This window comes from Clarias gariepinus, chromosome 4 (assembly GCF_024256425.1).
Source record: "Clarias gariepinus isolate MV-2021 ecotype Netherlands chromosome 4, CGAR_prim_01v2, whole genome shotgun sequence".
Taxonomy (NCBI): domain Eukaryota; kingdom Metazoa; phylum Chordata; class Actinopteri; order Siluriformes; family Clariidae; genus Clarias; species Clarias gariepinus.
In genome coordinates, this window is record NC_071103.1 from 38,856,318 (window position 1) to 38,873,576 (window position 17,259).

Consider the following 17,259-nt stretch of genomic DNA (forward strand, 5'->3'; position numbering starts at 1 on the left):
GAGGAACAGAGCTGAATGAATTTTTTATGTTGTGCATTAAGTTTATGTAATGGAGGTGGTGTACTGGCACGCCGTGTCCTCACTCCTCCCTCTCTCTGCGGTGTGTTTGTGTGTGTGTGTGTGTGTATGTTTCAGCCCATGTGATAAGGTGTTCAGCTTCGCGCTCTGCCTCTCATTAGCTGCTCAAAATGACTTCATTATTTAGGGGCCCACGCGCTCGGACACATATGTTCCACTAAACACGCTCCGACGTCTGCGGTCCCAACAGGCTGAGCAGAAAGAGCTGACCAGGCAAAAACCAAGCACGGTTATTTTTTTATTTATTTATTTTTTCCCGGAAGGCGAGCAGAGGCAGAAACCCTGCGGTAATTACAGTGTATAAACCTCCAAACACTGCCATTAGAGTAAATCCAAGCGGTCAGCGCTGACATTAATGGCTGGAATGACGTACAGCTGTATCAATCAAGCACACGTTATAATAAAGGGACAACGGGTCAGGACTCAGGGATTTATTCTGTAAAGTGCACCTGCCTCTGACTACGTGGAATATTTTTACCTCGTTGAAATGACAGGTATTGCTTCAGTTTATTTGTATTCAATTTCATATTAGGATAAACAAAATACTCGTATGCACAGTGCAAAAGAACGGGAACACTATAGAGTGAATGCACTGGTTTTGCATTGCTTTTTATTGAGTTTCTGGGTATTTGCTACATGCGCTTCTGCTACATTATTTTTCTTAATTGTATTCTGGATAAAATCCATTAATGCACATGATTAGTATAGAAACACATGCTTTAATAAAGTTTTCTACTAATGCACTAACTATAATACCTTAGTGTTTTTATAGTAACGGCTCATTCGCAGGGGTGTGTATGGTGAACATGTATACTGTATGTTTATGCAACAGGTATGGAAGGAGTCTCCAGTATTAGTGATTTGTTACTATAGGTCTTTCAGACTTTTTTTCTCCAATGATGTGTCATTTTGCAATAAATGTAACGTTTAGTAATTTGGGTAAAATGGTGTGGAGAATATATATATATATATATATATATATAGTGCTGTCAAAATTAGCGCGTTAACACATGCGATTAATTTGAAATATTTACCGCATTAAAAAAAAAATTTAACGCAATTAACGCGGTTGCATTTTTTTACATTTCCTGTTGTGGCCGACATGTGTTCAACGTTCAAAAAAGTATGGATAAGACCAAGGAAGGACTTTTAGATGGAAAGTTTCAGTATAAAACTCTGCCGGATGGTTCTGTGGATAAAACAAAAGTAATCTGTACATTTTGCAAAGCTGAATTTAAATACCACAGAAGTAATTCGTCTTTGACATATCACTTAAAAGCAAAACACCCCACCGAAACAATCTCTACAGGGCCTCGCCAATGTAAATTGCATTGATTGTTTTGAAATTCAAATGACACAAATGGCACATACCTGTGTTTTTATTTCTGTAATAAATATGGCTTTCAAGCCAACAGTTAATTTGGAGGATATTGATGGTTTATTGCAGGTATGTTGTTTACATGAAAAAATCTGTGTTACAAGTTAAACAAAAATTCCAATAAACAATCATATTTGAATTTAAATATTTTTATTGTCTTGAAATTGTCTTGAGTTTACATTAATTATTTACATTTACATATCCAAAAAGTTTCAGTCTTTTAATTGTGATTAATCACGATTAATTGCAAAAAATGTGCGATTAATCAGTTAATTTTTTTTTAACCGATTGACAGCACTAATATATGTATATATATATATATATATATATATATATATATATATATATATATATATATATACACAAATACACATGAAGGCGAATTAAGACAAATTAATTAAGATAAATACATTCTTTTTATTGAAACATTATATCACAATGCACCGCTGTCTTCACTTCTTCATCAGTAGTTTATCTTCATCCTCGTTGGACTGCTTTCAGGAGATTAAACAGATGAAAGTCAGATGGAGTGAGATCAGGACTATAAGGAGGATGCTTTTACTAACTCAAGACAATGTTTTTGCAGAACACCGTTTTTTGCACCAATGCACTGACATCACCGTGACTCACTTCACCACTTTGTTTATGGCTACAAAGCTAACTAACACAAGCCTAAAATCTCAAATCCCTCTCTAAGTCCCAATCACTTGGTGTGTGGAACAAGGCATTCTACATAGAGCACTACCTCTCTATGTAAAAAGTGCTGCTGCTGTGTGTAGCGCCTGTGCTGTGACTGGCCATGTTTATTCGATGTTGCATGCTCACAGTAAGTCGGAGGAGCTCAGGGTTGAAGAGTTCCATGCCCTATGGAAAATGTGCTTAGACACCACATTAAAATTCCAAATGAAATCATCCTTAATGATGTATGCCTCAGCGCTGTAAATAACTGAGCTACAGTAGTAAAACCCTGTGCACTGCTCACCGCAGCAGATATATTGATGCTAAAGATGTTTAATGATATGTGATGGAGTTGCGGATTAGCAGGTGATTCTCTCTAAGTGCACTTGGATGCTGTCGTTGTGAACCAAAGCTGTTTCACTCAGCACTTTCTTCACCAAGGCTTTTCTCTTAATGGAAATCATGGATCCTGCCCAATACATCCCCACCTGCTGCGCCAACATCTATTGCTTCACACATACACACACGCGCGCACTCAACAGACCATAGTGGCATCAATAAGCATTGATTCCACTGTGTTTTCTGTGATTAAAATATCTGAAAGCTTACCAGTAGCCATGTCGAACCAAGCTTAGCTAACTTCGCACTGTTATATCATGTAATTAAAACTAGATGCAAATAAATGACCCCCTCTTTAGAAATCATAATCAGCATCTCTACTGCTTTTAGTCAGTAAGACCACACTGTACTGCACTATAGTGGATATAAGTTATGAAGTCTGGTTGGAGTTGAGTGGATAATGGTGGAATAAAACATTATTGGTTGTGGACTCAGGCTTTGAGAGAGATGAAAGAGATGTGAAAGAAAATACAGCAAGATCAATAATATTAATACCACCATCACATACAGAGTATTTACTGCTAATCAACCATTCTCAGGTCTGCTCCATGCTAACATACAGGCGCAAAAAAAAAAAAAGTTGAAAAGTTTCTCATCTGCCATAAACCATGCAAATGATGACCTTTACATTATTACCTCAATTTATTATTTGTTTTAATGACAGTTGAGAAAATGGGACCTCGATATCCATTCAAATGTGACCATAAACACCTCCATATGTCACATTCCTCTATTCAATAAGAAATAAAACACCCCATGTCAAAAGACAGGGTGTTGTGATAAAACGGTGGAGAATTCCAGCATGTCCTACAGCAACTTGGCAAAAAATGAAAAATTTATTAATAATTAAATTACATAATATAATTTGTTGATGATTACCCTTAATTCTAGGGACTGTCCCATTTTTGGATCAGGCTTTGTTATCACAGGAGAGCTTGTGTGATCTAGTGACTACCACCACCCACCAGGTCTATAGTATGGGTTCTAGGTGGCGCTAGGTGGCGCAAGAGTGACAGGGAGCTATAGGTGTCTCTGTTTTTGCCAGTGGAACTGGTTCCTGGCAAGTAGAACATAACTTCACTGCAGGAAACGGCCTGAGTTTGATAAATATCTGCAAGTCTCTGGCCTGCTGAAGCACAGTTGAAGTTTGTCCTGGTAGACAAGAGTATCCCCTCAATGTGAATTTGAGTTGACAACCAGTTGTCTGTCCTGATAATACTTTGCTTCACCACACACCTGCTCCCACTGGGATTTAGTTTGTTTTAATTCATATGCCGATGACATTTTGCTCTATATGGCTGTTAAACCAAAATGCTGGTTTTTGTCTTCAAATCTGCTTTTTATAAAGTGTCTGATTTTACTCTTACTATTGATGGCTATTACTATTACCAAGTTCCACTCAGGTTAAGAGCATTGGTATTAACTCGGACAGTACACTCTCTTTTAGTGCTCATATAAATAATGGCTCATGCGTAGGCTTTTACATCTTAGCAGTACTGCTAGGCTATGCCCTTCTCTCTCTCTCTCTCTCTCTCTCTCTCTCTCTCTCTCTCTCTCTTTCTCTCTCTCTCTCTCAGGGGAGTGCCGAGATTTTGGTCAATGAATTTGTGACATCTTGCATTGACTATTGTAATTCCATCTCGTCTGGCATCTCAAAGAAATGTTTGCATCAATTACACATTGTACAGAATTTGACGGTCATGGTAATTATGCATTCTAAATGCAGACCACATCAAACATCTTCTTGCTCAGTTGCAGTGGTTTCCAATGTCTTATCATATATAGTTCGAAATATTATTTTTAATATTTAGGGCACTTCATAATTTTGCCCTATGTACACATCTCATTTACTATATATCTACACTTCTGCATGCTCAGTGCAATTTGTCTTTAGCTTTCTGCTTTTAGTTTCTAAAAACATAGCACCGTAGGTGCAACAGCATTCTTCCATGTTGCACCAAGGCTCTAGAGCTAATGTTCCTCTGTCTCAAAGTTCAAGCAACTCTTAAGACCTACCTTTTTAGGCCGGGGTATTCACGCCTGCTGGGAGTGTTGCCTTGCATCTGCATGGTCCAGGTTTGATTCTCGCCTCAGGTCTGTCTGTGCAGAGTTTCTTGTGTGGATGTTCATCCCATGCTTGGTGGGTTTCCTTTGGGTACTTTGCATTCCATGTAAATTATTAGTGGATTTGGCATAATTGGCATTGTGTGTGAATGAGCATGTGAGTGTGAGTATGTGTATTTCCTGCAATAGATTGGCAGCTCATCCAGGGTGTCCCCTATCTTGTGCCATAAGTCTCATGAGACAGGCTCCAGGGCCTGCAACCTTTTTACACCCATAGTCTACTGTACTGTATATGGTATTGAATTCTAGTAGTTGTTTTGATTTGTTTGAGAGTTGTAATTATTTTTATTGATTTAAAGTGTTTTTGTTTTGTTTTATTCCTATTATGTTTTTTTTTTTCATTTCGTGTGGATTTAATTTTTTTCGCTTATTTTTGTTTTATAAATCATCATTTATAGTTGATTTTGTTGTGTCCTTGTGTATCTTGAAATGTACTTAATAAATAAAATTATCTAATTATTCACAATTTTAAGATAATAGAAACGGCTTTTATGATAATATAATAGGACTAAGTTGATAAGTTTACAGTTTTAAATATTAATTTGGGATTTTGAGATGAAACATTTTAAATTGAAAATATCAAGCAGATTGCAAATAATGATTCAGAGCACAGGATAAATAATTACAGTAAAGATAGTAAAGATAATACACCAGAAGGTTAAGATAATAAATCAGGACTTCGAGGGGGCAGTGGTAACTTACATGGTTGAGGCACTGTGTTGCTAATCAGAATGTTGAGGGTTCAATCCCGGCACCATCAGGTTGCCATAATTAGGCCCTTCAGCAAGGCACTTAACCTCAACTGCTGTAATATATACAGAGATTCAGTGTGATTGTGAGAGGAAGGGCACTGGTGTACAACCTGAGCCCGGTCAACTGGATTAAATGGTATGAGTCGACGCCCCCTAGAATAAAGGGCAAATAAAGGGCAAATAGACGACCCCTAGAATAAAGGGCAAAACAAATGCATTAATTTAAACCTGTGATGTGCAGCTGCAGTACTAACACAGCTGCTGATATAATAGTAATAATAATAATAATAATTATTATTATTATTATTATTATTAACACCTTCCAATTAATTAGACTCAAAAGTCAACAGTACTTAAGAAATGCCAAAAATTTATATTTTTGACAGTAAAAGGCAACTAATTAGGACAAAATAAAGATTTTACTTGGTGTCTGATGAGGTTTTGGACTTGCAGGAAAGCAGACATTTAAACCTTGCTGTCGGAGCAGTCTGAAGATGCCTAAATACAAAGTACTCACTGAACCCACAATATGTCCTTATTTCTCTTTATCGCCTCTTGGTGTGATACACACTCTGTATATTACACTCTCACTGTGTCACACAGAGTCCCGAATATTTATCACCATTCTTTTACTTTTACTGCTTAAGTGCTGTTACTGCTTTGCTTTTTATTGTGTACTTTACACTCACACTCTATTCTCACATGGCCTGAGTCTAATAACAACAGCTGGCTTTAGTCGTCAAACTGTATGTCTGTATTATAAACTCTGTATTATTATAATTATTAATCGTATTATATAATATATATATATATATATATATATATATATATATATATATATATATAAATACTGTATATATATTACGATATAAATTATTTGTAATTTACACGCACTTATTTTGTCAGTTTTAAAGGCAAAGTGACATGAGCTAGTGTTATAATACTTTCTAGGCTCTAGATCATAACTCATGACACACACACACACACACACACACACACAAAGAAATATCACAGTTTTCTCTCTTGCTTTCACTTTTAAACAAGCCTATAATCTGGAACCATTTCATGCTTTTTCATCACAAAGAGCCGAAACTGAAAAGAGGCAACTTAAGCAGATGCAGTACACGCTGACGGGAAAACTGACAAAAAAATAGAGAGAAAGAAGTAAAGACCGAGCAACAGAGAGAGGGTACGGATTAGGCATACAGAGAGTCTGACAGAGAGAAAGACACCGTGTTAAATTAATGTCGGTTCCTCAGAGACTCTGTTCTTTAATAACATATCGATCAGCACAGCAAATATTCAAAGCATTTGTCACACACTCACACACATGCACACAGTCACACACACACAGTGCAAAGCCTCAAGGTCTGCTGCATGAAGCCGGCATACAAAACACTCACACAAACACACACACACACACACACACACACACACACTGGATAGTTTCCTTCAATTACTTTCAAAAAATGTGTATAAACCTCGGTACGTTTATGATTTTTTTTTTTGTTGAGACATGCCAACTACAGCCTTTAAAGCACAACTGCTTGGAGCTTGTCTGGACTGAAAGACACACCCACTGAGAGGTTTCTCATTTACATATCAGGACTGAAAGACACGCCCATCAACAGTTCAGTTTCAGTTCTGTCATTTCACCATATGGACTTGAAAAACACACTAACACGTTCTCATATTTCAATATACTGTATATGGACTAAAAGACACGCCCACATTTTTGTCCATAGCCTTCAAGGCTTTAGCACCTGGAACTTTTAGAACAACAACTTTGATCTGCTCTAATTTCACAGATCTAAAAACACACTTAGAGCCTTTTTTATCTCCATATACTAAATGGTGTTAAGACACGCCTACTTACAGCCTTTCTGACTTCCATATAAGGATTTAAAAACACTCACTTTGGGCTTCTTTTATCCTCGTATGTGTATATGCATGCACACGTGTCGATTCTCTACATTTCATAAACGGGTATTAAAACACACATAACAAAATATTTTTTTAATTTCCATATTTGACTTCGACAAACATAAATACACACCCGCTCCTTTTACCTCCATGTACCTAAATAAAGACACATCCACTTTCTGATAGATGGTTTTAAATGCATACGGCCAAAATATGATTTTGGTTCTAGAAAGTGTTTTACCTAGGTAATAAAATTTAGATAGGATCATATTACACCATCTTTTATAATACTTAATGCTTCATTTTTTGTTAATATGTGTACACATTTATATTTTTATCAGATAAAAAGAAACACATTTGCTAAACACAATTTCATGCCCTTTTATCTCGTAGTGTCCATATTTTTTATTTGATTTTACTATTTAAGTAATGTTAATTGTCATTTAGATGAAACCAGTTTACATTTCACATGAAAAGACATAAAGCTAAAAAAAACTGTATTATTCTTAAATGGAAAAATTGTTAAGATATCACAATATAATTATGGACACTACAGATTCTTTAAGGATAAACTCCTTAATTTTGCCTGGAATGCTTTAATTTAAGCAACACTTTTTACGGGTCATATGCTGCCAGAAGCTTACACCAATTTTAGTATCAATACTCATGAAGAAATATAATTAATTAGCATTTTAAAATATTATTGTTTGAAGTGAGCTAATATAATGATATGACATTTTTGGTGCTTATATAAAATTATCTCTCCAAAATGGCTGAACTAAGCAACTTGATATATATATATATATATATATATATATATATATATATATATAATCAGTACCAGTTCTGTGTTTTGGCCAATACTTTAACCTTTTCTCATTCCCATACCTAGACTTAAAGACATAGTCACATACACTGTCTCTTATTTCCATATATGGACGTGTGGGTGTTTGAACTCGATTTGTTATCCCATCTATCATTATTTTAGCCAATCACAAAGGCTGATGTAATAATTTTCCTCAGCACGGGGTGGGTGTGTGCAGGTGAAGGTGGACAGAGCGAAAGAGGTGGTCCATGAAAAGCATTATTGACAGCTTGAGAGCAGAGACACAGAGTGTGAAAGGTCAGTAAGGACGCCCAGCCTCCAGAGACTTCATGGAGACATCTGAACCGACAGGTGTGCAATAAACACACTCTCACTGAACCCTTTTACTCAAGCCCTGCATTATTATACACGGGCTTAATACACACACACACACTGCTTAGAAAACACACAGTCTAAACACCAATATGCTTAACCACCTGCCAGTGTGACCTCAATAGAAGCTGGAAAGTGAGAGAGAGAGAAAGAAAGGGGGGTGTCCTTCTGCTTGCCATTCTTCCCTTCCACTTACAGTGTTTACCCATGTCCCCTTTTTTCAAAGTGTTTATCCATGTCCCCTTCTTTCACAGTTTTTGTGTCTCTTTCTTTTATAGTGTTTATCTATGTCCCCTTCTTTTACAGTGTTTATTCATGTCCCCTTCTTTTCAGTGTTTATTTGTGTCCCCTTTTTTCTAGTGTTTTTCCATGTCCCCTTCTTTCAGTGTTTATCCATGTCCCCTTTTTTCAGTGTTTATCCATGTCCCCTTCTTTTATAGTGTTTATCTGTCCCCTTCTTTCAGTGTTTATCCATGTCCCCTCCTTTCACAGTGTTTGTGTCCCTTTCTTTTACAGTGTTTAGCCATGTCCCCTTCTTTTACGGTGTTTATTCATGTCCCTTTCTTTTACAGTGTTTATTCATGTCTCTTTCTTTTATAATGTTTATCCATGTCCCCTTCTTTTACAGTGTTTATTCGTGCCCCCTTCTTTAATAGTGTTTATCCATGTCCCCTTCTTTCAGTGTTTATCCATGTCCCCTTCTTTTAGTGTTTATTCATGTCCCCTTTTTTCAGTGTTTATCCATGTGCCCTTCTTCTTTTATAGTGTTTATCTGTCCCCTTCTTTCAGTGTTTATTCATCCTCTTCTTTCAGTGTTTATCCATGTCCCTTTGTTTCAATGTTTATCCATGTCCCCTTATTTTATAGTGTTTATCCATGTCCCCTAATTTCAGTGTTTATCCATCTCCCCTTCTTTCAGTGTTTATCCATGTTCCCTTCTTTTATAGTGTTTATCCATGTCCCCTCCTTTCACTGTGTTTATCTGTCCCCTTCTTTCAGTGTTTATCCATGTTCCTTCCTTTCACAGTGTTTGTGTCCCTTTCTTTTACAGTGTTTAACCATGTCCCCTTCATTTACAGTGTTTATTCGTGTCCCTTTCTTTTACAGTGTTTATTCATGTCCCTTTCTTTTATAATGTTTATCTATGTCCCCTTCTTTTAGTGTTTATCCATGTCCCCTTCTTTCAGTGTTTATCCATGTCCCCTCCTTTCACTGTGTTCATCTGTCCTCTTCTTTCACAGTGTTTATCCATTTCCTCTCCTTTCACAGTGTTTGTGTCCCTTTCTTTTATAGTGTTTATCCATGTCCCCTTCTTTTACAGTGTTTATTCATGTCCCATTATTTTACGGTGTTTTTTCATGTTTCTTCTACTCATAGTGTTTATCTGTTTTAGTGTTTATCCATGTTCTCTTCTTTTACAGTGTTTAACTCTGTTTCCTCAACTCTCAATATTATCCATTCACAGCATATCTGTGTCTCCTCCACTCATTGTGATTAATTATGTCCCCCTCTACTAACAGTGTTTATCTGTTCCCAGATCCATGTCCCCTCTGCTCACAGTGTTTATCTGTGTCCCCTCCACTCACAGTGTTTATCTGTGTCCCCTCCGCTCACAGTGTGTATCTATGTCCGCTCCACTCACAGTGTTTATCTGTGCCCCCTCCACTCACAGTGTTGATCCATGTCCTTACAGTTGTCATTGTAGGCTGGTTTAAATTCAGCATCAGGGGATCTTTATCTCACGTGCCATGTAGTATGATTATAAATAATTTCAGGGAAGTTATTTCTAATCACATTAAAGATGCACATAAATATCATGCTGCTAGTAAATTATGATAAATTTTTATTGAAGTGCCACAGATTGCACGGTTTTATAAAAAAAAATTCTAATAGATCATAAATTATACATTTCAGTTATTACAGCCACTTCTGTAAAAAGGACATGACAGTGTGACAAATTCCACAGTTGTCTGATGATCATCTGCAGATGTTTAGGGACTGATTTAAAGTTAAATTACCTGATTTTTTTGCTGAGTGGTTTACTTTAATTTTGTGCCATTATAATTTAAGGTCATTTAAGTAATGGAATATATTAAGTGTAGCCAAATATAAATACATAAAATAAGCAGGTTTAACCTAATCAAACTATTATTACTGCTAGGATGAGAAACATGTCTGAAATATCATATCACAATTCTCAAAAAACAAGGTTTATGGTAAAAAGGAACAGCATTAATGGAGAAAGCTAAAAAAGAAACTTGTAAAATTATATAATTTTTACATATTAATTACAAATTAACCCACTTAAGTCAATTATTAAGTAATTGAAGAATAATAGCAATGTTAAAAAAAAAAAAAAAAAAAAACACTATATTCTGGGTTATTTTATGAGTTCTTGTGCTCCTGGAGTAACTTTGGTAGGCCAGCCACTCCAAAAAAAGGTTGTCAACTTTTCTAAGTTTTTTTTTTCTGTCTAGGCTTTTACATGTCAATTATTTGTTTTTCATCTGTTTTTGAATTTCTTTAAATTGTGTTGTTTTTTTAATATCTTTTGGTGTGCTTTACTTTGTCAGACCATTAAACTGATTTTTTTTTTAATTTCACAGGTCTGGCGGTAAGGCCTGGGGTTGGCAAGTGAAATTTAACCCAAGTTACCACAAATAATTCTAAATGTAGCAATTAAGTGTGTTTGTATGACTCTGCTACACAGCTTTCTGTCTAAATTACCCAGAGAAAACCCACAAAACATGGAAACTCCACACATACAGGCTGGACGCCATATTCAAATGTGAATGGGTGGATAGTTGACTATGTAAAAATGGATGGATGGTATCTGTGGCACACCATGGCAATGGTTTGCCTCATACCTAGAAGATCGGTTGTATGAAGTGACATGGAGGGGATCCAAATCTGCTTCATGCAGACTCCCCACTGGTGTCCCACAAGGTTCGATACTTGGTGCTCTCCTCTTCAAAACCCTGATACTTGTCTACAAATCTAAAAACTGATGAGTGGAAAACGGCCTTCATTACCCCTACCGGACACTATGAGATCCTAGTGATTCCATTTGGACTGTGCAATGCCCCTGCTGCTTTTCAACACTTCATCTCACTCCAGGGTGTGGCCAGAAGCTGGAGGTTGTGGGTCATTGGCGCCTATCCAAGATCCTTAAGCAACTTCAATGGTTTCTTGGGTTTGCAAATTTTTATCGTCGCTTCATCTGGGACTAAAGTACAGTTGCCACGCCCTTATTTGCCCTAACCTGTCTATTAACTCCCTTCATCTTCACATTCAAGGAACTCTGCCACCGTTTTACAACTGCCCCAATTCTGCTCCATCCCGACGCCAGCAAACCATTCATTGTGAAGGTGGGGCTGTTCTCTCCCAATGAGCTGCTGGCCATAAAGTGGGCTTTGTTTTTTGAACATTACAATTTCCTTCTCTTGTACCACCCGGGGTCAAACATCACCAAAGCAGATGCCCTCTCTCACCAACATGAGGTAGACGCCCACCGGACAGACCCCGCGCCTGTCCTTCCACCTTCAAAGATCATCGCACCACTTCAATTCAATTTTATTTATTTGTATAGCGCTTTTAATGATTTACATCACAAAGCAGCTTTACACAATCAAAAGAATTAAGTTTGTATGAAATGTAAATGTGTATGAATCAAAATGATATGATTGTCCCTGATGAGCAAGTCGAGGACGACGGCGACAGTGGCAAGGAAAAACTCCCTGAGATGGTAATAGGGAGAAACCTTGAGAGGAACCAGACTCAACAGGGAACCCATCCTCATTTGGGTGAAACAGAAAGCAGTGATTGATGTGCATAATAATATGCGAGACTGGAGTTTCAGTATAAGAGGAGATGTGTAAGATCAAAGTCCAGTTTGTTCCTAGAGGCTCAGGTAGGTGGCCACTTCAGTTAGACCTAGAAACGAGAGTCCGCCAGGCGCAGGCCACAGGGCCGAACCGGCAGGTGTGCCACCTGGACGACTTTTACGTGCCGAACACCATGAGATCAGAAGTCCTCCAGTGGGGTCACTCATCCCCTATTTCGGGACATCTGGGCACGCGAAGGACCCTCTAATTTCTCCAACGTGACTTCTGGTGGCCATCCATTGCAAGGGACGTCAATGAGTTCGTCCAGGCATGCCCAGTGTGCGCCAGGGCAAAAGACACAAACCAACCAACATCAGGAGAACTACAACAACTCCCAGTTCCTCCTCCCACATCCATATGGGTCTACCAAATCAGTACTGCTTCCAAATTCACACATTTACACTTCAATTACAATTGGAGTGTAATCTGTAAAAAAAATTAATAATAATAAAGAAATATCTTTATATTTTTTATTTATATCATTATTAATCTATAATTTATTTACAAGTTATATGTGTTTCCATAGTATTTGTTTTATAATCTTATCAGGTTTTGTTTCAATAAATCTTTAATATTTAATGTCCATAGTGTGAAACATTCACAGCAGCAGCAACAGGTATCTGAGGTGCCTACTGTATGTTACCATGGTAATGCACGAAGGAAGTGACATCAGTGCTGGTGACTTTGCAGGGTGTACCAAATGGTAAAGTTTTCCAAATTATCAAGGAAAGTTCTCTTCACCGACATTCCCTGCAAACAAAGCAGGGAGTAGGGGGCACCCTTTAAAGTACACTTCAGAATGGAACGCAGCTTAATTATTTGTGGAAGATGAAAGCGGTTCCTAATTGCTGCAAAAGCTGTCCTATGAAGGAATTCACCAATTTTAGAACATTTAACATTTGAAAGTTTAGGTGTATACGTGTGAAGTAATAGTGACACAAAAAAGATTGCATTAAAATGCTTAAGATCAGTGCTAGAAATGTGTCTGCTAAACGAGATTGAGCTTTGTGTTGAGCAAGCCGACCCTCGTATCCATTCACCTTACACAATATTGTATAAACAGGAGACCGCTAAAGCGATAAAAGGTACACAGTGATTCTGAAAGCGGTTATAAAAAGACAAAACCTAATTTTCAAAGCTCTCTCAGAGTTTCGTCCCAGGTTGATAGACTTAATTTGCATTTTATGATTATTCATTTGCTTTTAAATCCAAAGTGACTGTGAAGTTAGGCTTAATCCAATCTGAGCACAGAGATTAACGGTGTCTCTCAGACAGCTGTGGGATTTAATCATACAACATGCTGGTTGATACAGCCACGACCTTATCCGCTAAACTGAAAAAAAAAATTCAAACTCAAGTGACGTGTATTTTATCTCAAGAAATGACAATAAATGTTTAATCATTTTAATGGCTGGATGTTTAAACGTTGATAACAACACTGATTTAACTAAAACAATATGTATAACATGACAGAATAAATGTATTGAAAAAATAAGAAAATAAAATTAAAAAAAATTAAGCAAAAATTTCACAAACATTTCTGAAAAGCATAATTAGTTATATTTTTAATACTTAGTCATGTGACTAGGGTTCATTATAATATTTGAGGACTCAGTCATGTGACTATGGAGTATCATAATATTGAATTATCTAATCATGTGACTAGAGGCATATTATTTTATTTAAGTACCCAAACAGATAATTAGGGCTCATTAATATTTGAGTCAGTTTTTATTATGATATCTTGCTCTTGCTGCCAGACACTTGAATAGGGTTTGCACTGACTTTTGTTTTTTATACTATTTTCTTGTGTATGTATTTTTTTACCCACATTCCACTTCATCATATAAAAAAATACAAGCTCTTATAAAAATGTATTATTATTATCTTTATCATCATTATTATTATTATTATTATTATTATTATTATGCGTTCTATGTTTTGACCTGTCGATGTAATCTGATGTCAGGCAAAAAATAATAATAATAATTGATTGTTGATTTCCTTCTTACTCTCCCTCTTACACACACACACACACACACACACACACAGGGGAATTAGTAAAACATGTGGTCTCTCGGATATATGCGAGCACACAAATGAATCCATTTGCATTCATTTACTTTTACAGGTGGGCCTAAAAAACCAGCAGTTAGAAAAAAAAAATTCTCCCAGAATATTTATGACAGAACTCATAACAGGTGGCACATTTTACATTTGTATATTTAAACGTAGAAAAACGTGATGTTTATATCATTATCTTTAATTTTAGGAACTGTCAAACTACTGTATGACTTTTAAAGCAAGCAGGTTAGGCATGGACTTAGCATGACGCTACACTGTTAGCGATAGGCATGTATTATGTTTACCTTATTAGTATCATGGCTTCAAACCAAAACTAAAGAAACAAGCATGCAACTTTAAGACAAAACTAGGAAAACATCTATTTGTTTTAATAATTTCTAACTAAGTCACTTCCTGTGCTTTGGATGTTGACTTTCGAATCTCTAATAATCCTCTTCACTCTCATTCTCTATATCTTTTTCATTCACTCTATATTACTGTTATTATCTTAGTGAACCGTCCTTGATCTTTTGGAAGGTGTCATACCTGTCATAGATTAAGTCTAATTTTATCGCTAACATTGTCCCATACACATGCCTGATGCAAATAAGATTGCCTTGATGCCCAGGACTAATCCTCCACTCAGCTTTTCATTGAGATGTAGAGGCCCAGTGAGGCGGCGCAGAATTGGCCCACGTACAGAGCGACCTAATTAAAAGTCCATCAGTTCCATGTGCAAAGCCACAAAGCCACTTCTGCTGCAGAATTTGCATTCTGACATCTTAATCACCGTAACACTTGGCAAAGCATCCTGATTTACTCACTGAGCACAAACAAAGCACACAATAGGGTGTAAATACAAACCGCTGGGGGTAAACAGCACGGTCATAACCTTTTATTAGCATTCATCAGATTTTCATTCATTTTTTAGTATTTGTCAGTAAGTAATTGGTGTTAAAGTATTGGTGTTACTCATAATCAATGGTGATACTAATAGTTGGTGGTCTAAGTGATAGTAGTTTTATAAATAATCTTGTTGTCACTGATGGTCCCTATTGTAATCAATATTTAGTGGTATAACTGATATTCATTGGTACTGCTGATAGTGGTGGTTCTGATAGTCATTAGTGTATATGGTATTCATTAGTGTTACTGATGGTCAGTGGTGTTACTGATGGTCAGTGATGTTACTTATGGTCAGTGGTGTTACTGTTAGTCAGTGCTGTTACTTATATTCATTGGTGTTACTGATAGTCAATGGTGTTAATTATAGTCAGTGATGTTACTGATAGTCAGTGGTGTTCCTGATAGTCAGTGGTGTTACTAATAGTCAGTGGTGTTCCTGATGGTCAGTGGTGTTCCTGATGGTCAGTGGTGTTCCTGATGGTCAGTGGTGTTCATTATATTTGTTGGTGTTACTGATAGTCAGTGGTGTTAATTATAGTCAGTGGTGTTATTGATATTCATTGGTGTTACTGATAGTCAGTGGTGTTCCTGATGGTCAGTGGTGTTACGGTTAGTCAGTGCTGTTACTTATTTTTATTGGTGTTACTGATAGTCAGTGGTGTTCCTGATGCTCAGTGGTGTTCCTGATGGTCAGTGGTGTTACTGATGGTCAGTGGTGTTACTGATGGTCAGTGGTGTTACTTATATTAATTGGTGTTACTGATAGTCAGTGGTGTTATTGATATTTATTGGTGTTTTTAATATCCATTGGTGTTACTGATAGTCAGTGGTGTTCCTGATGCTCAGTGGTGTTCCTGATGGTCAGTGGTGTTACTGATGGTCAGTGGTGTTACTTATATTAATTGGTGTTACTGATAGTCAGTGGTGTTATTGATATTTATTGGTGTTTTTAATATCCATTGGTGTTACTGATAGTCAGTGGTGTTACTGATGGTCAGTGCTGTTACTTATATTAGTTGGTGTTACTGATAGTCAGAGGTGTTAATTATAGTCAATGGTGTTATTGATATTCATTGGTGTTACTGATAGTCAGTGGTGTTCCTGATGGTCAGTGGTGTTACGGTTACTCCGTGCTGTTACTTATATTCATTGGTGTCACTGATATTCAGTGGTGTTACTGAGTGTCAGTGCTGTTACTGATTGTTAGTGCTGTTACTGAGGACCAGTGGTGTAACTGATGAGGAGCTAACTTTAAATCAGTGGTGTTATATATAACATAATTAGTCAGTGGAGTAACAGTGCTGTCAGTGATATATATAGGAGTCAGTGGTGTAACTGATAGACTGTACTGTGACTCCTAATCAGCTGTGTCACTAAAGAGAAATCGCCAGTATTCAAAGTTTGTTAACCATTGTATAAGGTACTGTGTAAACAATTCCAGGCATTATAGGTATAATTTATTATAAATGTACAATACATATTTTAAATTCTGATGTGTGCAAATAATGAAAAAAGGGTTTATGCAGTATCTGTAGCTAAAGAGCTATTAGGAGTCAATCAAATAAAAAAAGAAATATTGTTAAAAATATGTTTAGATAAAAAGTTTCTATGAGATAAGCTAATTAAATAAAATTCATGAAAATAATATATAAATGACAGAGAAAATGTATAATTATTAAATTAGAAAGAACACCCATTTTACATCGATCAATTTCCACATTTCAAGTTTCAAATTTCACACATTTTACAGCTTTTAGAAACAGGGGCACATCCACACATAAAGGAATGAAAAGAAAACACTTTTTACACGCCAAGTCCTGGTGGGAAACTGCAGGCTACAAATGCCAGTCGATTCTCTTCATTGAGTATAATAAG